This window comes from Liolophura sinensis, chromosome 6 (genome assembly GCF_032854445.1).
Source record: "Liolophura sinensis isolate JHLJ2023 chromosome 6, CUHK_Ljap_v2, whole genome shotgun sequence".
NCBI classification, from domain to species: domain Eukaryota; kingdom Metazoa; phylum Mollusca; class Polyplacophora; order Chitonida; family Chitonidae; genus Liolophura; species Liolophura sinensis.
Window position 1 is genome coordinate 20481668 of NC_088300.1, and position 22444 is coordinate 20504111.

At 40.8% G+C, this 22444-nt stretch overlaps 8 non-coding genes and 10 pseudogenes across 8 annotated transcripts; 9 read left to right on the forward strand and 9 right to left on the reverse strand.

Moving 5' to 3' along the window:
• Nucleotides 1–404: 404 nt before the first annotated feature.
• Trnay-gua (transfer RNA tyrosine (anticodon GUA)) lies at nt 405–494 on the forward strand. The gene is given in 2 exon segments: nt 405–441; nt 459–494. It is a non-coding gene; the product is annotated as a tRNA-Tyr (tRNA).
• Nucleotides 495–760: 266 nt separating this feature from the next.
• Nucleotides 761–879, reverse strand: LOC135469447 (uncharacterized; annotated as a pseudogene).
• Nucleotides 880–1000: 121 nt separating this feature from the next.
• LOC135469436 (uncharacterized) lies at nt 1001–1119 on the reverse strand (annotated as a pseudogene).
• A 121-nt stretch (nt 1120–1240) lies between these two features.
• LOC135469430 (uncharacterized) lies at nt 1241–1359 on the reverse strand (annotated as a pseudogene).
• Nucleotides 1360–1479: 120 nt separating this feature from the next.
• On the reverse strand, nt 1480–1596 carry LOC135469451 (uncharacterized; annotated as a pseudogene).
• A 220-nt stretch (nt 1597–1816) lies between these two features.
• LOC135469419 (5S ribosomal RNA) lies at nt 1817–1935 on the reverse strand. The gene has a single exon (XR_010444327.1). It is a non-coding gene; the product is annotated as a 5S ribosomal RNA (ribosomal RNA).
• Nucleotides 1936–2055: 120 nt separating this feature from the next.
• Nucleotides 2056–2174, reverse strand: LOC135469439 (uncharacterized; annotated as a pseudogene).
• Nucleotides 2175–2295: 121 nt separating this feature from the next.
• LOC135469457 (5S ribosomal RNA) lies at nt 2296–2414 on the reverse strand. Its single transcript, XR_010444335.1, has one exon. It is a non-coding gene; the product is annotated as a 5S ribosomal RNA (ribosomal RNA).
• Nucleotides 2415–8153: 5739 nt separating this feature from the next.
• On the reverse strand, nt 8154–8272 carry LOC135469425 (5S ribosomal RNA). Its single transcript, XR_010444332.1, has one exon. It is a non-coding gene; the product is annotated as a 5S ribosomal RNA (ribosomal RNA).
• Nucleotides 8273–8392: 120 nt separating this feature from the next.
• On the reverse strand, nt 8393–8511 carry LOC135469444 (uncharacterized; annotated as a pseudogene).
• Nucleotides 8512–13851: 5340 nt separating this feature from the next.
• On the forward strand, nt 13852–13951 carry LOC135469440 (uncharacterized; annotated as a pseudogene).
• A 410-nt stretch (nt 13952–14361) lies between these two features.
• On the forward strand, nt 14362–14480 carry LOC135469452 (uncharacterized; annotated as a pseudogene).
• Nucleotides 14481–14600: 120 nt separating this feature from the next.
• On the forward strand, nt 14601–14719 carry LOC135469417 (5S ribosomal RNA). The gene has a single exon (XR_010444325.1). It is a non-coding gene; the product is annotated as a 5S ribosomal RNA (ribosomal RNA).
• Nucleotides 14720–15597: 878 nt separating this feature from the next.
• Nucleotides 15598–15687, forward strand: Trnay-gua (transfer RNA tyrosine (anticodon GUA)). Its single transcript is given in 2 exon segments — nt 15598–15634; nt 15652–15687. It is a non-coding gene; the product is annotated as a tRNA-Tyr (tRNA).
• A 5401-nt stretch (nt 15688–21088) lies between these two features.
• LOC135469455 (uncharacterized) lies at nt 21089–21207 on the forward strand (annotated as a pseudogene).
• A 120-nt stretch (nt 21208–21327) lies between these two features.
• Nucleotides 21328–21446, forward strand: LOC135469426 (uncharacterized; annotated as a pseudogene).
• Nucleotides 21447–21566: 120 nt separating this feature from the next.
• On the forward strand, nt 21567–21685 carry LOC135469423 (5S ribosomal RNA). Its single transcript, XR_010444331.1, has one exon. It is a non-coding gene; the product is annotated as a 5S ribosomal RNA (ribosomal RNA).
• Nucleotides 21686–22049: 364 nt separating this feature from the next.
• Nucleotides 22050–22168, forward strand: LOC135469418 (5S ribosomal RNA). The gene has a single exon (XR_010444326.1). It is a non-coding gene; the product is annotated as a 5S ribosomal RNA (ribosomal RNA).
• The last annotated feature ends 276 nt before the right edge of the window (nt 22169–22444 follow it).

Sequence of the window (22444 nt, forward strand, 5' to 3'; positions counted from 1 at the left end):
TACAACATGTGTTGAACTGATTAGAAGACAGTCATTATTTTGCGCAACGACAAGTTTGTCATTGTATGATATATTGTCACAAGTATTAGATTTATTTGTATGAGCTAAATGTGCCCCAAAGAAAGTAAAATACTTATTTTTTATACAACATATTACAAGATTTAGCTTTGTAAAGTGGTTTGTTTTGTGAGACTGTGCATTGATTTCATACAATCACAGTCTTTTCTTTGAAAATGTTTTTTGGTCCAAAGAAAGGAATGTTTAGTTGTCATTTCTGAGAGAAAACACATGGCTTTGTTTGCATATTACTGTCAAAGAAATACGAATGGATGGTTTTTCTTTGACATGGATCTTCAGCGAATCCTTGGACTTGCGTCAAATATTTAGCACGAAGGGAAAGCAATCCGTCGATAGCTCAGTTGGTAGAGCGGAGGACTGTAGCAGAAATGAAAGTTGATATCCTTAGGTCGCTGGTTCGATTCCGGCTCCACGGAACTTCGGTTTCTTTACTTTTTTCTATTCTCGTTACGCGTTAAAACTCCAAATGTGTACAAATTAACTGACATTAGGTTGCAAGATGTTGATAGTATAGTACGGTGGCCGAGTGGTTAAGGCGTTGGACTTAAGTTCCAATGGAAAGATTTCGCGTGGGCAGAAGGAATAATTGAGTATATTCTTTGGAAAATGACAACAAGTTTAAATCATGCCAATAGCCATTGTAAAAGTTCTTTGAGTGATTTGCTTGCACTGGAAGGAAAAGAGCCTACAGCATACAGTGTTCCCAGGCAGTCACCCATTCAAGTAGAGATCAGGCTCGATGTTGCTTAAGTTCGGTGATCGGACGAGAACCGGTGTTTTCAACGTAAAATGGCCGTAGACAAAAGCTGAATAAAAAGTTTAAGTGTATATTATTGCAAAAGGACAAGGGGTTTCAAAACTGCCAAAAGCAATGGTAAAAGTTCTCTCAGTGATTTACCTGCACTGGAAGCATAATGACAACAGCCCACAGCACTCGGTGTTCCCAGGCGATCACCCATCCAAGTACTGACCAAGCTCGACGTTGCTTAACTTCGGTGATCGGACGATAATCGGTATTTTCAACGTAAAATGGCCGTGGAGAAAAGCTGAATACAAAGTTTAAGTCTATATTATTACAAAAGGACAAGAGGTTTTAAAACTGCCAAAGGCAATTGTGAAAGTTGTCTCAGTGATTTGCTTGCACTTGAAGCAAAATGATAACAGCCTACATCACTCGGTGTTTACAGGCGGTCACCCATAAAAGTACTGACCAAGATCGCCGTTGCTTAACATCGGTGATCGGACGAGAACCGGTGTTTTCAACGTGATGTGGCCGTAGGCGAAAGCAGAAGGAAAGATTGAGTATATTTTATTGGAAAATGACAAGAACTTTAAAACATGCCAACAGCAATTGTAAAAGTTCTTTCAGTGATTTGCTTACACTGGAAGCAAAATGACAACAGTCTACAGCACTCGGTGTTCCCAGGCAGTCACAAATTCAAGTATTTTCAAGCTCGACGTTGCTTAACTTCGGTGATCGGACGAGAACCGGTGTTTTAACGTAATATGCCCATAGACGAAAGCTGAATAAAAGTTTGAGTGTATATTATTGCAAAATGACAAGAGGTTTAAAAACTGCCAAAAGCAATTGTAAAAGTTCTTTCAGTGATTTGCTTGCACTGGAAGCAAAATGACAACAGTATATTTTTTTGGAAATTGACAAAAATTTCAAAACATACCAACAGTAATTGTAAAAGTTCTCTCAGTGATTTGCTTGCACTGGAAGCAAAAGGACAACAGTCTACAGCACTCGGTGTTCCCAGGCGGTCACCCATCCAAGTACTGACCAAGCTCGACGTTGCTTAACTTCGATGATCGGACGACAACCGGTGTTTTCAACGTGATATGGCCGTAGGCGAAGGCAGAAGTAAAAATTGAGTATATTTTTTTGGAAAATCACAAGAAATTTAAAACATTCCAACAGCAATTTTAAAAGTTCTTTCAGTGATTTGCTTGCACTGGATAGAATATGACAACAGCCTACAGCACTCGGTGTTCCCAGGCAATCTCAAATTCAAGTACTGACCAAGCTCGACGTTGCTTAACTTCGGTGATCGGACGAGAACCGCAGTTTTCAACGTAAAATGGCCGTGGACAAAAGCTGAATAAAAAGTTTGAGTGTATATTATTGCAAAAGGACAACAGGTTTTAAAACTGCCAAAAGCAATTTTGAAAGTTCTCTCAGTGATTTGCTTGCACTGGAAGCAAAATGACAACAGCCAACAGCACTCGGTTTTCCCAGGTGGTCACCCATACAAGTACTGACCAAGCTCGACGTTGCTTAACTTCTGTGATCGCACGAGAACAGGTGTTTTCAACGTGATATGGCCGTAGGCGAAAGCAGAAGTAAAAATTGAGTATATTTTATTGAAAAATCACAAGAAATTTAAAACATGCCAACAGCAATTGTAAAAGTTCTCTCAGTGATTTGCTTGCACTGGAAGCAAAATGACAACAGCTTACTGCACTCGGTGTTCCCAGGCGGTCACCCAGCTCGACGTTGCTTAACTTCGGTGATCGGACGAGAACCGCAGTTTTCAACGTAAAATGGCCGTGGACAAAAGCTGAATAAAAAGTTTATGTGTATATTATTGCAGAAGGACAAAAGGTTTTTTTTTTTTTATTTTTTTGAAAATTGTTGAATTTATTCCCAGATTGTCATCAAATACACAAGATTTCACAATACCCGGCTATCACAAACTTTTGAAATCACAAGGCAGTCTTAATTAAAATAAAATATCACAGAAAAGATGACTGCTTTGCGAATAGAACAATTGCACATTAGCTGCTCATTTCAATAAATACACTAATTTATCATTCCGTAATGTACAGAAGACTTTCTTTATACACCAGAGTTTCTCGAAAGATGGCCTGTCTAGTCGAAAAAAGTCAACATGAATACGGGTTTTAATTATTCTTTTGGCAGCCTTAACAATAGCAACAGAATCCCTGTTTTTTCTTCTGAAATATTATGTCGTTGCGTGCACACCAAATACTAAACTGAAGAACACATATGACATACACCATCACCGCTCTAACTTCCTGGTTAAAGGTGGAATTGAACACCTTGTAAATTAGTGTTTCCGAGTCCATATTTGGTAGGTAGTTCGCAAAGAAAACAAATATCCGGTTAAAGTCATTAAACACATCCTGAACGATTTTACATTGTACAAACAGATGTTGCCGAGTTTCAGACAGGGAGCAAAAAACACACAAGTCATCGGTGGCTACATTTCTCCTAAGAAGTTTTTCCTTAACGGGCAAAATGTCATGAACCAACTTGTAACTGAAGTTGACCAAATTGTGATCTAAGAATTGATGAAAAACAGTTTTCCATATTCTAACCCAGTCCAAATGCGGCATAGACACCATTGCTCTTGGACAATGTACTATTTTTGTTACAAAATATTCATAAATATACCTGCTTGAACACAATGTTACAGGTTGCTGTACACCTGTGGTAAATTCTCTCCAGGCGCTCAAGGCCAGTCTATAAAAAGGTGGAATGTTTTCAGAATGTGGGACATTGGAACGACAGAATTCACGACAAACATGCCTTAGGGGTAAACCCAACCAATAGATGGCAAAGTATTTCCATTCCGCTGTTGTTCCATGAATTAATTTTAAAACATGCCGACTAAGAAGTGCTTTTATTTTACATTCTATATTATGTACGTTTAGACCTCCATTCCCTATTTTATTATGTACGACAACTCTCTTCAAACTTTCGGGCTTGTTATCCCACAAAAATCTGAACACAGTTTGGGAACACTGATTGACACATTTAGGTGGCAACAGAGTACACTGTGCAGAAAACCATAAGACAGCTAAAGCAACTGTATTAATTAAGACAGACCTCCCCCGTAGGGTCAAATATCTTCCATTCCATGCTGATACATGTTTCTTTACCTTACTTAAAACACGCTCAGAATTGAGTTCTGTTTGATCTGGTCCAAAAAACACCCCACAAATCTTTGAATTTGTAGTGATGTTAAGCCCACCACTGTGCACGTTAGTTTCCCAGTTACCAATGGGAAGAACCGTGCTTTTCAACAAGTTGAGTTTTGCTCCTGAGGCTTTTCCATAACTTTCTGCTAGTTTAATTACATGCGGAACAGAACTCTCTTCAGATAAAATTGCAGTCGTATCATCTGCTAATGCCGACACTCTTGTTTCCTTATTTGTGCCGGGTAACCGTACACCATTAATTTCGTCATTGTTTCTAATGGCGGCTATAAAGGGCTCTAAGGACAAAACATACAATAATGGTGACAAAGAACAACCCTGTCGGACACCTCGACTCAGTTTAAATTCTTTTGTTATGTGCCCGTTCACAATAACACTACTTGTAATGTCACTATATAATAATTGCACCCACTTACAAAAGTCGGGTCCGAAGTTAAATTTCTCTAAACATTTGAACAAAAATGACCAGTCTACTCTGTCAAAGGCTTTCTCCTGGTCTAAGTTAAGAAAGCATCCTTTTAAATCTTTTTGTTCAACATAATCATATGTATTTCGCAATAAGTGTGCGGTCGCTGTGAGTTCAAGTCGAGATCATGCTGGCTTCCTCTCCGGCCGCAAGTGGGAAGGTCTGCCAGCAACCTGCGGATGGTCGTGGGTTTCCCCCGGGCTGTGCCCGGTTTCCACCCACCATAATGCTGGCCGCCGTCGTATAAGTGAAATATTCTTGAGTACGGCGTAAAACACCAATCAAATAAATAAATAAATAAATCGTAATAAGTGAAGGTTGTCAAAAATACTTCGGCCTGGTATTCCACATGTCTGATTCTGAAGTACAATTGTATCGATCACATTTTTTAACCGATTGCACAAAGCTTTAGAAACAATCTTATAATCTACATTTAGTAAGCTAATTGGCCTCCAGTTTTTTATGCTTTCGACATTGTCGGGGTCCTTACATAATAGTGTGATTAACCCAGAACGCTGTGAATTACTTAATCTACCCAAGTTAAAACAGTAATTAACTACATCCGTAAACACACCCGAAAACAGGGGCCAAAATTGTACATAAAACTCTGCTGGCAAACCGTCGCATCCCGGCGAACGGTTTTTAGACATATTTTTTACTGCAAAAAACAACTCCTGTTCAGTCAAAAGGCCTTCGCAGGCAGTTTTACAATCGTCATTTAACATCGGAAGCGATGACAAGAACTCATCTTGAATGGAGGAGTCAGTATCTTGTTCAGTATACAATTTCATATAATACGACCTTATACACTTAGCAATACCTTCCTGAGATTCATGGGATATTGAAGAATCACTATGACAAGTAATCCTTTTGATCATCTTCTTTCTGCCCCTACCAACTTCTCGTCTAATGAAATATTTGGTTGGTTTTTCTCCCTGATCAAAATGAACAGCTTTAGCACGGATAACCGCTCCCGCATGATTCGACTTATAAAGGGCATTTAGAGTCTTTTTCACATTGTCAATACGCTCACAGTTAATGATTGGACTAGATTTTAACGCATTTAATTCTTGTTCAAGTTTCAACAAATCACGTTTTTCGTTCATAGATTTCTGCTTACAGTAACTCCGAATCCTGTCTTTACATTCCCTTTTAAATGTCTCCCATCTGTCCATTAGATCTGCATGACCAGTTGTACAGACAGAGAAAATATCATGGAAGACGGATTTAATATCATCAACAAGCTCCGTGTCATTTAACACAGAAGTATTACACTTCCAGTAGAACGGCCCCCATGAAATGACATCTTCAAAAGAGATATCAAAGAACAAACACGAATGATCAGAAAAAGACACATGTACAGCATCACACTGGGTTACATACTTAAACACAGCGTTAGGGATATAAAATCTATCCAATCTACTGGCACACTGGCGCCTAGAACACGTGTAACAATTCTTATTCCGATGCAGTTTCCTAAAAATATCACCAATACCAAAATCTCTTTTCAAATTATTAATTTCGTCCACTCCATCATTCCTTCCATTAGTGGCACAGCCAGCTCTATCTAATTCAATGCTCTCAACACAATTAAAATCCCCACCCATAATAACCAACTCACTGCCCTGCATCACATTATCTAGATTAGAAATAAACTCTTTTCTTTCCTTTGGATTATTAGGGGCATATACACAAACAAGGTTTAAAGCAGTGTTGTTGAGCTCAACCCTAAGGCTTATGTAGCGACCGTTAGGGCACCTCTGTATTTTCCGTATAAAGCAGTCTACCGTATACCTAATAATTATTCCCACCCCACAATTTCGATTTGACCCATACGCCCACCTTGCATCGCCCGGGATTTGCAAATATTTAGTGTCATTATAGTTTTCGAAGTGTGTTTCCTGTAAGAATAGTACATCAATTCCTGTATCGAAAACAAATTGCTTGACATGTTCTTGTTTAGACGGATCCCGTAAACCATTAATGTTTAAAGTCCCAAAACGAATATTATTTAAGCTCATTATAAAAATAAGTAAAGGTAGAGCGTACATACCCATTGTGGTCAAATAAGAGAGCCCTAATTACGCTACAACTCATTTGTCTCTTTTCATTCGCTGCCTCGCACGAGAAGCAAGCGATTTTCTTTTCCTGTATTCCAGAAGCATGGTGTCCCCCTCCTGAGATGGAGTCGGCGTCATACAGTCTGACGACTGATCGGCATCAACACCATCATAATTAGTAGGATGGGAACTGGGCGGGATAGATGACGCTGCCTCCTCGGCTGTACTGCCATTGTCCAACTTAGCTCGCTTTTCCTCGACTGGGACTGGTGAACGCACGTCAGCCACGACCACATTCTTCACCCTCGGGATAGCTGATGACGTTTCATTATCACCAACATCCACTTCTTCGGTGTTCTTAGTATTCTCCCGGACGTCCATCTCCTTATCAGACTCGCTGTCGTCGCTGACGTCTTCATCGGCGCTGTCGTCACCATTCCCGTCGATTTCGTCTTCGTTCTCCTCGCTGTCTTGAACCAGTTCCATAGCAGGTGCGTTGAATGGGTCATCGTCGCTGACGTCAACATCAATGTCATCTTGTTTTACGGCGTCTTCCTAATTATACTGGCGCATAGTCGGTAGGTTTCCCTTAACTCGCGCCGCGTACGACATTGCTCTCGCACAAGTCACTGACCGTATGAAGCCCTGAGTCACACATTCGGCATGGATTTGTACAGTCCTTCTCTGTATGAGGATTCTCATGGGGGGAGAAACCGTCGCAGTTAGAACACCACAGTGCCCTACACTCTGCCGCCTTGTGTGATTTTTGGCCACACTTCCGACATTCATAGGTTTGCCCGGGGTAGGTAAACATAACAATGTCACCACCGAAATTAATAAAATTTGGTACATAACGAACTTTGTGACACCTAAATCTGTAAATCCGAATACCTGTCCGAACATGTGAGAGCTCCGGATCTGAAAATCTGGGTTTCGTCACACCCAGGCATTCACCATAGGGTTTCAAAGCTGCCTCGATAGTGTCATCTGACATTTCATCCGGTGCCCAGTGGGCCGTCAGATTCAGGTAAACTGACGACGCGGGCATAATGGACCACGTCGTTCCATTTATAACAACATTGGATTTACTCACTAGGGCATTATGCCCAGCCACTGTAGACACGCGGAGATAGAAGTGTTTCTTTAAATAATTCTTCTGAAAACTTATTAGCTCTGTCTTAAAATTTAACACACTTGACAGAAAAGGAATAAAGTCCCTTTGGACAGCCGTAGAAAATGCCGGGCTGCTTCGTGTAGAGATTGACACAGACAAAGTTCTGCTTGGCCTGTTTACAGGCGAAAACGACACGGGCTTGGACATACCTGATCCAACGGGGCACACGCCCTTCACCAAACAGTAACCACTGGCCAAACTCAAGCTCTGTGGGCTCCCAGTTCACCAAAAAATCAGTCTCAAAAACAAGCGTTGTTGTTGCACAAATGTGTAAACAGCAGAGAATAACCGACACGTCCGTTCACTTCGCCGTCTAGCACACTCTCCCGGACAAGAGGTTTTAAAACTGCCAGAAGCAATTTTGAAAGTTCTCTCAGTGATTTGCTTGCACTGGAAGGAAAATGACAACAGCCTACAGCACTCGGTGTTCCCAGGCGGTCTCACATCCAAGTACTGACCGAGCTCGACGTTGCTTAACTTCGGTGATCGGACGAGAACCGGTGTTTTCAACGTGATATGGCCGTAGGCGAAAGCAGAAGGGAAGATTGAGTATATTTTTTTGGAAATTGACAAAAAGTTTAAAACATGCCAATAGTAATTGTAAAAGTTCTCTTAGTGATTTGCTTTCACTGGAAGGAAAATGACAACAGCCTACAGCACTTGGTGTTCCCAGGCAGTCTAAAATTTAAGTACTCTTCAAGCTCGACGTTGCTTAATTTCGGTGATCGGACGAGAACCGGTGTTTTTAACGTAAAATGGCCGTGGACAAAAGCTGAATAAAAAGTTTAAGTCTATATTTTTTTTTCTTTTTTTGAAAATAAAATAGTTTATTCCCAATAAACAAATACAGAGTTGACATTATAATACATTAGCCCAATTAAAACAATATTTTTATCACAGTAGATGTGGGCTGTCGTCTTTTTACATTTATGCACGGTATATGTATTTACAACAGATCAAGTATTCCATTACAGAAAGAACCTAAGCGTTGAGATGTCAATAGCACATATAACGTTTCCTCTGGCCCATGTTTTCTGAAAGTTGACTTTACTGAGAGGGCAGAAGTCTGAACAAACTCGTGATTTTACGCAAGACTTAACAGAAGTAACTATGCTTGCAACAGATTTCCTTTTACCTTGAAAAACAGCCTCATTTCTAGCGCACTATACACAAAACAAACAAACTGTTATAATATGTGTGTACATTGAATTCTCGTCCTTTGATAACGGAACACCAAACAATTTGTGTATTAGATCCTTCTCTGAAAAATCAGGGAAAAAGCTTCCATACATCCAAAAAAGCCTTTGAAAATTCAACAGTACCTGTTGTGTAACGTCGCATTCTACAAACAAATGATTCCTGGTGTCGGATTTACCACAAAAGCTACACAAATCATCTGTGCATATATTTCTTCTTAAGAGAATCCCCTTGATAGGCAGAATATCATGAACTAATTTAAATGAAAAATTTATAAGATTGTTATCCAGGAAGGCGTTGAACACTGTACGCCATATCCGAGGCCACGGTAACATTGGTTGAGAAGCTACAACTCTCGGAGGTTCAGAAATCTTGGACAGAAAGGCACTATATATAAATTTATTGTGAAACATTGTTGGAGATAACTGTTGACCATGATAAAATTCTTTCCAGGCAGACAACACAAACCTATAAAAGGCTGGGAGCATTAACGAGTGCGGTAAGCTTGACCTCGCAAACTCTGGCTTAACCTGGTTCAGTGAAATTCCAAGCCAGTAAATAGCAAAATATCTCCAATCCGCTTCAGTGTCATTCAATAATTTTAAGACATGTTTGACTGCAAATACCTTCAGTTTGCAAAAAATATTGTGGATATTTAACCCACCGTTATCATATGCATTAAACAAAACAGATCTCTTAATAGCTTCTGGTTTGCCATTCCAAAGAAACTTCAAGACATGCTGAGTACAGTGTAAAATACGTTTTGGTGTTAAGATAAAACATTGGCCAATATACCACAGAACAGACAAGGCAACAGTGTTAATTATAACAGCCCGGCCCCGCATTGTAAGGTACCGGTCACCCCAACATGACACTTTTTTTTTTACTTTCTTGAGTACACGTTCAATGTTTAGATCTTCCTGGTTTTCACCAAAATATACACCACATATTTTAATGTTTTCCACAGTCCTAAATCCGGCTACAGTATCGTCACTGACCTTCCATGTACCAATAGGAAGTACCACACTTTTAGCCACATTAAGTTTAGCCCCTGATGCTCTCCCAAATTCATGGACCAATTTAATAACATGATGAGCTGATTCTTCATCAGACACAATAATCGTAGCGTCGTCAGCATGTGCAGCAATCTTAGACTGTCTGCTTGTACCAGGCATAGGTATACCTCTAATTCTTTCACACTGCCTGACAGCCTTTATAAAGGGTTCTAAAGTATGTACAGTAATGGTGATAATGCACATCCTTGTCTAACACCTCTTTCTAGAGCAAACTGTTCAGTAACATAACCATTAACTAATACAGAGCTATTTATATCAGTATATAATAACCTCACCCATCTGCAAAATGATGGGCCAAAATTATACTTTTCTAAACAATTAAATAAGAAAGACCATTATTTTGGATAACGTGCATCAATTAAGAAGTACATATGACTATGTAGGTCAAAAAGAATTGGACAGTTGCTTTATTAGCTTAGACCAAGAAAAAGCATTTGATAGGGTGTGATAAAAGTCTACAACACTAGCCACCACTACTTTGAGACGATTACATAAGGCTCTAGACAATATCTTGTAATCTACATTTAACAGAGAGATAGGACGCCAGTTCTTTATCATATTCGAATTTTCAGTGTCTTTACACAGCAATGTTATCAAACCTGACTTCTGGCTTAAGCTCAAGCAGCCCTGGCTGAAGCATTGATTTATAACCTGGGTATATGTGTCTCCAATAACTGACTAATAGTGAAGATAAAATTCACATGGCAAACCATCACTGCCTGGTGACTTATATTTACACATACCTTTAAGGGCAGCAAATAATTCATCATTTGACATAATTCCTTCACAGGCATCCCTATCAGCACTGTTCAAACAGGGCAAGGAGGACAAAAATTATTTTGGGCATCTGTGTCAACCCCTTGAGAAGAATACAAACTCTTATAATAACTGCACACACATTTAGAGAGGTCTGCTTGTTTGTCATGTATACATGATTCGTCTTTATGACATTTCATAGATTTTATCATTTTCTTCTTAGAACGCCCAGATTCACGTTGTAGAAAGTACCTTTTTGGCTTTTCATTGTCTAGAAAATGGGTAGCCTTAGCTCGAATTATTGAGCCCCTTTCACCTTCTGCCTTGAATGTCGTTTATAGTGGCTTTCAGTCTAGAAATTTCATTTTTGTTCCCTACTGGGTCAGATTTCAGACTATTCAGTTCTTGATTTAAATCCCTTAGCTTTGGCTTTGATACCTTGTTTTTCTTTCCAGATTATTCTTGAATTATCTGTTTGGCTTTGGCTTTGAAATAATGCCACTTTTCAATAATATCTACTATATACCCAGTCCCAAAAATGCCCTCATGCAATTTCTCAATACTATGTAACAATTCTGCTTCCCCCAGCACAGACACATTACACTTCCAATAACTTGGATCCCACACAAAGGCATTTCTAAAAGACAAATCAATAAAAATACATGAGTGGTCTAAAAAGGATAGGGGAACAAAATCAGCCAATGTAACACACTGTTGTAATGAGGTAGATACATAAAATCTATCGATTCTAGATGCTACCTGACCCCTACACCATGTATACACTTGACAATTTGGATACAGTTTTCTGTAAACATCACAAAGTGAAAAATCGTGTTTTAAACAGTTCATTTCAATTTTACCAAAATTACTTGCTAATGGATCACCTCCATACTTGTCCAGGTTACTGTTTTCAACAAAGTTAAAATCACCACCTAAAATTACAGGACTACTTCCAGCGATAAGTTTGTCCATATTCCGAATAAATTCATTCCTATCAACAGGCGCATTAGGTGCATATATACATATTAATTTAACCGGCGTATCATTTATGACTGCTGATATCGCCACATATCGACCCTGAGGACAGTATTGCACATGCTTAATTGTGCAATCCACAGAATATCTAACAATAATTCCGACACCACAACTCTGAGTCGAACCATAAGCCCACCTGCAATCACCAGGGATATTGAGTTTTTTAGTGTCACTATAACAGGCAAAATGCGTTTCTTGTAAGATAAGTATGTCAACATTATTTTCGAATACAAAGTCTCTAACTTGGTGCTTTTTTACATCATTTCGGAGCCCATTCACATTCAGTGAAGCAACTCTTACACTGTCAAGGACAGACATGCAGATAACTAAAAGTAAGACCTTGAAAGTTGATGGGTAATTAAAGAGACGCACTATACCTTCTTCTTCCCCTTCCTCGTCTTCTTTCGAATGTCTACCACTGACATCTCGGTGATCTCCATGGGTCGCGGTGTCATTTGAGTGTGAGGAAAACCGGTCGGATCTGCACACAAGTCACCCACATTGACACCTACGATATCCTCTTCTCGAGTGCTTACCACACCGACACTGGCATCAGCCTGATAACCAGCCACTGTATCATTCCTTGAATCCTGAGTTTCAATAACTCGTAAACAATCTGAAACTTCGTTCACCGCCCCAACAAGCTGTGAATCACTGACACTAGTAAGTGCCTCACGTTCCTCCAGTTTTCGCTTTTTCTGTTCCGGTCCTGACTGTAGAGAAGAAACTGCACTTACCCCAGCTTCGGTGAACGCCACGGTGCAGTCAGCCTTCACTGCCTCCTGCTCTGCCTCAGTCTCTCCCCCTGCCGCTATCAGACAGCCTTCTCGCTCACCGTCCTCGTCGGATAAGCTTTTAGCAGAGTCAGTGTCAACACTGTCCCCTCTCCTCCTCTCCCCCCTCGGACTCACTGGTAACGGACTCCCCCTCCACATCTACCTCGCCCTCCTGATCGCCGTTATCTTCCATGCGAACAACAGTAGCCTGTGACACTGCTACGTTGTCACCCTTCACCCGTGCTGCATACGAGCACGCACGGGCACAACACTCACTGATGGTGTGGGTTGCAGCTCTAGCCGCACGAGCGGCACAAATCGTCACAGTCTTTTTCCCCGTGTGGATTTTCATGAGGAGAAAATCCATTGCAGTTCTTACACCACACCGATTTACACTGGGCAATCTTGTGATTCTTTTGCCCACATTTCCTACATTCATAAATCTGGCCAGGGTATATAAACATCACCACATCACCAGCAAAACTTATAAAGTTCGGCATGTACCTGGTCTTATGGCACCGAAACCTGTACACTCGTATGCCTGCCCTTACATGAGCGATCTCAGCTTGGGAAAACTTAGGTTTGTTTACACTGAGGCATGTCCCGTAAGGCTGTAACGCCGCCGCTATTATGTCATCGGACATTTCGTCCGGGGCCCAGTGCACAGTTAAATTCATGTAGATCGAGCTCGCCGGCACAATGCTCCACATAGTATTGCCCATAACAAAATTCCCTTTACTCAACAACCTGTTATGAGCAGGCTGGGTGGCCACACGAACGTAGAACATTTTTTTCAAATAATTCTTCTGGAAGCTGACTAATTCTGCCTTTATGTCAATCAAGTCAGACAACACACCAATAAAGTCTCTCTGAACAGCGCTAGAAAAACTGGCATTACTCTGCGTGGAAATCGCTACGGACAAGGTTCAATCAGGTTTTGTTGCAGGGTTGTGCAACACAGGTTTCGGCATCCTTACAGAATTAGGGCTACACCCAAAACAATCTTTACCTGCAACAAGCTCAGTACAATTCCAGCACACTGCAGCTACCCCGAAAAAAATTCCTCACGTTGTTGTTGTACCCAGTATTTGCCAGGAGCTCGTAAAACACGTCTGCACTCTCCGGACTCCAAGTTACTCATCTGGCTCTTGTCATTTTTCTTCCAGTGCAAGCAAATCTCTAAGAGAACTTTTAGAATTGTAGTTGGCATGTTTTAAACTTCTTGTCATTTTCCAAAAAAATATACTCAATCTTTCCTTATGCTTTGGCCTACGGCCATATCACGTTGAAAACACCAAGTTAAGCAACGTCGAGCTTGGTCAGTACTTGGATGGGTGACCACCTGGGAACCCCAAGTGCTGTAGCCTGTTGTCACTTTGCTTCAAGTGCAAGCAAATCACTGAGAGAACTTTCACCATTGCTTTTGGCAGTTTTTAAACCTCTTGTCCTTTTGCAATAATATACACTCAAACTTTTAATCAGCTTTTGCCCAGGGCCATATCGGGGGCCTCCGTGGCTCAGTCGGTTAAAGCGCTAGCGCAGCGTAATGACCCAGGAGTCTCTCACCAATGCGGTCGCTGTGAGTTCAAGTCCAGCTCATGCTGGCTTCCTCTCCGGCCGTACGTGAGAAGGTCTGTCAGCAACCTGCGGATGGTCGTGGGTTTCCCCCGGGCTCTGCCCGGTTTCCACCCACCATAATGCTGGCCGCCGTCGTATAAGTGAAATATTCTTGAGTACGGCGTAAAACACCAATCAAAAAAAAAAAAAAAAAAAAAAAATCCAGGGCCATATCACGTTGAGAACACCGGTTCTCGCCCCATCACCGAAGTTAAGCAACGTCGAGCTTGATTAGTACTTGAATTTGTGTTTGCCTGGGAACACCGAGTGCTGTAGGCTGTAGTCATTTTCCTTCCAGTGCAAACAAATCACTGAGAGAACTTTTACAATTGCTGATGGCATGTTTTAAATTTCTTGTGATTTTCCAATAAAATATACTCAATTTTTACTTCTGCCTTCGCCTACGGCCATATCACGTTGAAAACGCCGGTTCTCGTCCGATCACCGAAGTTAAGCAACGTCGAATTTAGTCAGTACTTGGATGGGTAACCGCCTGGGAACACCGAGTGCTGTAGGCTGTTGTCGTTTTGCTTCCAGTGCGTATTAAAACTCCAATCGTGTGCAAATTCACTGACATAAGGTTGCAAGATGTTGATAGTATAGAACGGTGGTGGAGTGGTTAAGGCGTTGGATTTAAGTTCCAATGGACAAGAGTCCGCGTGGGTTCGAACCCCACCCGTACTTATTTGTTTCATTTTGATTAAAGATTCACTGTAGGAATTTTCTCTACTTTCAACCTGAGTGAGGAAAGCGACGCAGCTCTCTGTACTTTGTTTAACGTCATACAGTTTTCTGTGTAGTGTCCTTAATGTGAGGTGGACCGTGAGAAGAAACATACCGATAGGTTAAGAAAATCGCTGTTGAGGTCAAATCAGTTATTGGAAATAACAATTCCTGCCTATTTTATTTGACTTAGTGGAGAAGGATTTTGCAAACCATCGGTGTATTTATAGGCTAATGTACTATGTACAGGTTTTGATCAAAAATTACAACATGTTTTGAACTGATTAGAAGACAGTCATTATCTTGCGGAACGACAAGTTTGTCATTGTATGATACATTGTCACAAGTATTACATTCATTTGTATGAAATAAATGTGCCCCAAATAAAGTAAAATACTTATTTTTTATAGAAACTATTACAAGATTTAGCTTTGTAAAGTGGTTTGTTTTGTGAGACTGTGCATTGATTTCATAGAATTACAGTCTTTTCTTTGAAAATGTTTTTTGGTCCAAAGAAAGGAATGTTTAGTTGTCATTTCTGAGAGAAAACAGATGGCTTTGTTTGCATATTACTGTCAAAGAAATACGAACGGATTGTTTTTCCTTGACATGGATTTTCATTTTCATGAATCCCTGTTCTTGCGTCAAATATTTAGCACGAACCGAAAGCGATCCGTCGATAGCTCAGTTGGTAGAGCGGAGGACTGTAGCGGAAATGAAAGTTGATATCCTTAGGTCGCTGGTTCGATTCCGGCTCGACGGAACTTCGGTTTCTTTATTTTTTTATTTATCCTCGTTACGTGTTAAAACTCCAATCGTGTACAAATTAACTGACATGAAGTTGCATGATGTTGATAGTATAGTACGGTGGCCGAGTGGTTAAGGCGTTGGACTTAAGTCCCAATAGACAAGAGCCCGCGTGGGGAGAGAGGTGCTAGACGGCGAAGTGAACGGACGTGTCGGTTATTCTCTGCTGTTTACACATTTGTGCCACAACAACGCTTGTTTTTGAAACTGATTTTTTGATGAACTGGGTGCCCACAGAGCTTGAGTTTGGCCAGTGGTTACTGTTTGGTGAAGGGTGTGTGCCCCGTTGGATCAGGTATGTCCAAGCCCGTGTCGTTCTCGCCTGTAAACAGGCCAAGCAGAACTTTGTCTGTGTCAATCTTTACACGAAGCAGCCCGGCATTTTCTACGGCTGTCCAAAGGGACTTTTTTCCCTTTTCTGTCAAGTGTGTTAAATATCAAGACAGAGCTAATAAGTTTTCAGAAGAATTATTTAAAGAAACACTTCTATCTCCGCGTGTCTACAGTGGCTGGGCATAATGCCCTAGTGAGTAAATCCAATGTTGTTATAAATGGAACGACGTGGTCCATTATGCCCGCGTCGTCAGTTTACCTGAATCTGACGGCCCACTGGGCACCGGATGAAATGTCAGATGACACTATTGAGGCAGCTTTGAAACCCTATGGTGAATGCCTGGGTGTGACGAAACCCAGATTTTCAGACCTGGAGCTCTCACATGTTCGGACAGGTATTCGGATTTACAGATTTAGGTGTCACAAAGTTCGTTATGTACCAAATTTTATTAATTTCGGTGGCGATATTGTTATGTTTACCTACCCCGGGCAAACCTATGAATGTCGGAAGTGTGGCCAAAAATCACACAAGGCGGCAGGGCAGAGTGTAGGGCACTGTGGTGTTCTAACTGCGACGGTTTCTCCCCCCCCCCCCCCCCCCCCCATGAGAATCCTCATACAGAGAAGGACTGTACAGATCCATGCCGAATGTGTTTCGGGGCTTCATACGGTCAGAGACTGTTGTGCGAGAGCAATGTCGTACGCGGCGCGAGTTAAGGGAAACCTACCGACTATGCGCCAGTATAATAAGGAAGACGCCGTTAAACAAGATGACGTTGATGTTGACGTCAGCGAAAATGATGACCCATTCAACGCACCTGCTATGGAACTGGTTCAAGACAACGACGAGAACGAAGACGAAATCGACGGGAATGGTGACGACAGCGCCGATGATGACGTCAGCGACAACAGCGAGTCTGATAAGGAGATGGACGTCCGGGAGAATACTAAGAACACCGAAGAAGTGGATGTTGGTGATAATGAAACGTCATCAGCTGTCCTGAGAGTGAAGACTGTGGTCGTGGCTGACGTGCACGCTCCCGACATGCGTTCACCAGTCCCAGTCGAGGAAAAGCGAGCTAAGTTGGACAATGGCAGTACAGCCGAAGAGGCAGCGTCATTTATCCCGCCCAGTTCCCATCCTACTGATTATGATGGTGTTGATGCCGATCAGTCGTCAGACTGTATGACGCCGACTCCATCTCAGGAGGGGGACACCATGCTTCTGGAATACAGGAAAAGAAAATCACTTGCTTCTCCTGCGAGGCAGCGAATGAAAAGAGACAAATGATTTGTAGCGTAATTAGGACTCTCTTATTTGACCACAATGGGTATGTACGCTCTACCTTTACTTATTTGTATAATGAGCTTAAATAATATTCGTTTTGGGACTTTAAACATTAATGGTTTACGGGATCCGTCTAAACAAGAACATGTCAAGCAATTATTTTTCGATACAGGAATTGATGTACTATTCTTACAGGAAACACACTTCGAAAACTATAATGACACTAAATATTTGCAAATCCCGGGCGATGCAAGGTGGGCGTATGGGTCCAATCGAAGTTGTGGGGTGGGAATAATTATTAGGTATACGGTAGACTGCTTTATACGGAAAATACAGAGGTGCCCTAACGGTCGCTACATAAGCCTTAGGGTTGAGCTCAACATCACTGCTTTAAACCTTGTTTGTGTATATGCCCCTAATAATCCAAAGGAAAGAAAAGAGTTTATTTCTAATCTAGATAATGTGATGCAGGGCAGTGAGTTGGTTATTATGGGTGGGGATTTTAATTGTGTCGAGAGCATTGAATTAGATAGAGCTGGCTGTGCCACTAATGGAAGGAATGATGGAGTGGACGAAATTAATAATTTGAAAAGAGATTTTGGTATTTGTGATAATTTTCGGAAACTGCATCGGAATAAGAATTGTTACACGTGGTCTAGGCGCCAGTGTGCCAGTACATTGGATAGATTTTATATCCCTAACGCTGTGTTTAAGTATGTAACCCAGTGTGATGCTGTACATGTGTCTTTCTCCGATCAATCGTGTTTGTTTTTTGATATTTCTTTTGAAGATGTCATTTCATGGGGGCCGTTCTACTGGAAGTGTAATACTTCTGTGTTAAATGACACGGAGCTTGTTGATGATATTAAATCCGTCTTCCATGATATTTTCTCTGTCTGTACAACCGGTCATGCAGATCTAATAGACAGATGGGAGACATTTAAAAGGGAATGTAAAGACAGAATTCGGAGTTACTGTAAGGAGAAATCTATGAACAAAAAACGTGATTTGTTGGTACTTGAACAAGAATTAAATGCGTTGAAATCTAGTCAAATCATTAACTGTGAGCGTATTGACATTGTGAAAAGACTCTAAATGCCCTTTATAAGTCGAATCATGCGGGAGCGGTTATCCGTGCTAAAGCTGTTCATTTTGATCAGGGAGAAAAACCAACCAAATATTTCATTAGACGAGAAGCTGGCAGGGGCAGAAAGAAGATGATCAAAAGTATTACTTGTCATAGTGATTCTTCAATATCCCATGAATCTCAGGAAGGTATTGCTAAGTGTATAAGGTCGTATTATATGAAATTGTATACTGAACAAGATACTGACTCCTCCATTCAAGATGAGTTCTTGTCATCGCTTCCGATGTTAAATGACGATTGTAAAACTGCCTGCGAAGGCCTTTTGACTGAACAGGAGTTGTTTTTTGCAGTAAAAAATATGTCTAAAAACCGTTCGCCGGGATGCGACGGTTTGCCAGCAGAGTTTTATGTACAACTTTGGCCCCTGTTTTCGGGTGTGTTTACGGATGTAGTTAATTACTGTTTTAACTTGGGTAGATTAAGTAATTCACAGCGTTCTGGGTTAATCACACTATTATGTAAGGACCCCGACAATGTCGAAAGCATAATAAACTGGAGGCCAATTAGCTTACTAAATGTAGATTATAAGATTGTTTCTAAAGCTTTGTGCAATCGGTTAAAAAATGTGATCGATACAATTGTACTTCAGAATCAGACATGTGGAATACCAGGCCGAAGTATTTTTGACAACCTTCACATATTACGAAATACATATGATTATGTTGAACAAAAAGATTTAAAAGGATGCTTTCTTAACTTAGACCAGGAGAAAGCCTTTGACAGAGCAGACTGGTCATTTTTGTTCAAATGTTTAGAGAAATTTAACTTCGGACCCGACTTTTGTAAGTGGGTGCAACTGTTATATACTGACATTACAAGTAGTGTAATTGTGAACGGACACATAACAGAAGAGTCGAGGTGCCCGACAGGGTTGTTCTTTGTCACCATTATTGTTATGTGTTGTCCTTAGAGCCCTTTATAGCCGCCATTAGAAACAATGACGAAATTAATGGTGTACGGTTATCCGGCACAAATAAGGAAACAAGAGTGTCGGCATTTGCAGATGATACGACTGCAATTTTATCTGAAGAGAGTTCTGTTCCGCATGTAATTAAACTAGCAGAAAGTTATGGAAAAGCCTCAGGAGTAAAACTCAACTTGTTGAAAAGCACGGTTCTTCCTATTGGTAACTGGGACGAAACTAACGTGCACAGTGGTGGGCTTAACATCACTACAAACTCAAAGAAAATTTGTGGGGTATTTTTTGGACCAGATCAAACAGAACTCAATTCTGAGCGTGTTTTAAGTAAGGTAAAGAAACATGTATCAGCATGGAATGGAAGATATTTGACCCTACGGGGGAGGTCTGTCTTAATTAATACAGTTGCTTTAGCTGTCTTATGGTTTTCTGCACAGTGTACTCTGTTGCCACCTAAATGTGTCAATCAATGTTCCCAAACTGTGTTCAGATTTTTGTGGGATAACAAGCCCGAAATTTTGAAGAGAGTTGTCGCACATAATAAAATAGGGAATGGAGGTCTAAACGTACATAATATAGAATGTAAAATAAAAGCACTTGTTACTCGGCATGTTTTAAAATTAATTCATGGAACAACAGCGGAATGGAAATACTTTGCCATCTATTGGTTGGGTTTACCCTTAAGGCATGTTTGTCGTGAATTCTGTCGTTCCAATGTTCCACATTCTGAAAACATTCCACCATTTCATAGACTGGCCTTGAGCGCCTGGAGAGAATTTACCACAGGTGTACAGCAACCTGTAACATTGTGTTAAAGCAGGTATATTTATGAATATTTTGTGACAAAAATAGTACATTGTCCAAGAGCAATGGTGTCTATGCCGCATTTGGACTGGGTTAGAATATGGAAAACTGTTTTTCATCAATTCTTAGACCACAATTTGGTCAACTTCAGTTACAAGTTGGTTCATGACATTTTGCCCGTTAAGGAAAAACTTCTTAGGAGAAATGTAGCCACCGATGACTTGTGTGTTTTTTGCTCCCTGTCTGAAACTCGGCAACATTTGTTTGTACAATGTAAAATCGTTCAGGATGTGTTTAATGACATTAACCGGATATTTGTTTTGTTTGCGAACTACCTACCAAATATGGACTCGGAAACATTAATTTACAAGGTATTCAGTTCCACCTTTAACCAGGAAGTCAGAGCGGTGATGGTGTATGTCATATGTGTTCTTCAGTTTAGTATTTGGTGTGCACGCAACGACATAATATTTCAGAAAAAGAGCAGGGATGCTGTTGCTATTCTTAAGGCTGCCAAAGGAATAATTAAAACCCGTATTCATGTTGACTTTTTTCGGCTAGACAGGCCATCATTCGAGAAAATCTGGTGTATAAACAAAGTCTTCTGTACATTACGGAATGATAAATTTGTGTATTTATTGAAATGAGCAGCTAATGTGCAATTGTTCTATTCACAAAGCAGTCATCTTTTCTGCGATATTTTATTTTAATTAAGACTGCCTTGTGATTTCAAAAGTTTGTGATAGCCGGGTAATGTTAAATCTTTTGTATTTGATGACAATCTGGTAATAAATTCAACAATTTTCAAAAAAAAAAACCTTTTGTCCTTTTGCAATAATATACACTTAAACTTTTTATTCACCTTTTTCCGGGGCCATTTTACATTGAAAACACCGGTTCTCGTCCGATCACCCAAGTTAAGCAACGTCGAGCTTGAAGAGTACTTGAATTTGTGACTGCCTGGGAACACCCAGTGCTGTAGGGTGTGGTCATTTTGCTTCCAGTGCAAACAAATCACTGAGAGAACTTTTACAATTACTGTTGGCATGTTTTAAACTTTCTGTCAATTTCCAAAAAAATATACTCAATCTTCCCTTTTTCTTTTACCTTCGGCCATATCACGTTGAAAACACCGGTTCTCGTCCGATCACCGAAGTTAAGCAACGTTGAGCTTGAACAGTACTTGAATTTTTGACTTCCTGGGAACACCGAGTGCTGTAGGCTGTTGTCATTTTCCTTGCAGTGCAAGCAAATCACTGAGAGAACTTTTACAATTACTGTTGGCATGTTTTAAACTTTTTGTCAATTTCGAAAAAAATATTATCAATCTTCCCATCTGCTTTCTCCTACGGCCATATCACGTTGAAAACACCGGTTCTCGTCGGATCACCGAGGTTAAGCAATGTCGAGTTTAGTCAGTACTTGGATGGGTGACCGCCTGGGAACACCGAGTGCTGTAGGCTGTTGTCATTTTGCTTCCAGTGCAGGCAAATCACTGAGTGAACTCTTACCATTGCTGTTGACCGCTTTTAAACCTCTTTTCAATTTTCCATGATATACCCTCAAACTTTTTAATAGCTTTTGATTACGGCCATATCACGTTAAAAACAACGGTTCTCGTCCGATCAAAGAAATTAAGCAACGTCGAGCTTGATTAGTACATGAATTTGTGACTGCCTTGGAACACCCAGTGCTGTAGGCTGTTGTCATTTTGCTTCCAGTGCAAACAAATCACTGAGAGAACTTTTACAATTACTGTTGGCATGTTTTAAAGTTTTGTGATTTTCCAATAAAATATAGGCCTACTCAATTTTTACTTCTGCCTTCGCCTACGGCCATATCACGTTGAAAACACCGGTTCTCGTCCGATCACCCAAGTTAAGCAACGTCGAGCTTGGTCAGTACTTGGATGGGTGACTGCCTGGGAACACCGAGTCCTGTAGGCTCTTGTCTTTTTGCTTTGAGTGCAAGCAAATCACTGAGGAGAGAGTAACTTGGTGTCCTGAGAGTGCAGACGTGTTTTACAAGCTCCTGGCAAATACTGAGTACAACAACAACGTGAGGAATTTCTTTCGGGGCAGCTGCAGTGTGCCGGAATTGTACTGAGCTTGTTGCAGGTAAAGATTGTTTTGGGTGTAGCCCTAATTCTGTAAGGATGTCGAAACCTGTGTCGTACAACCCTGCAACGAAACCTGATCGAACCTTGTCGGTAGCGATTTCCA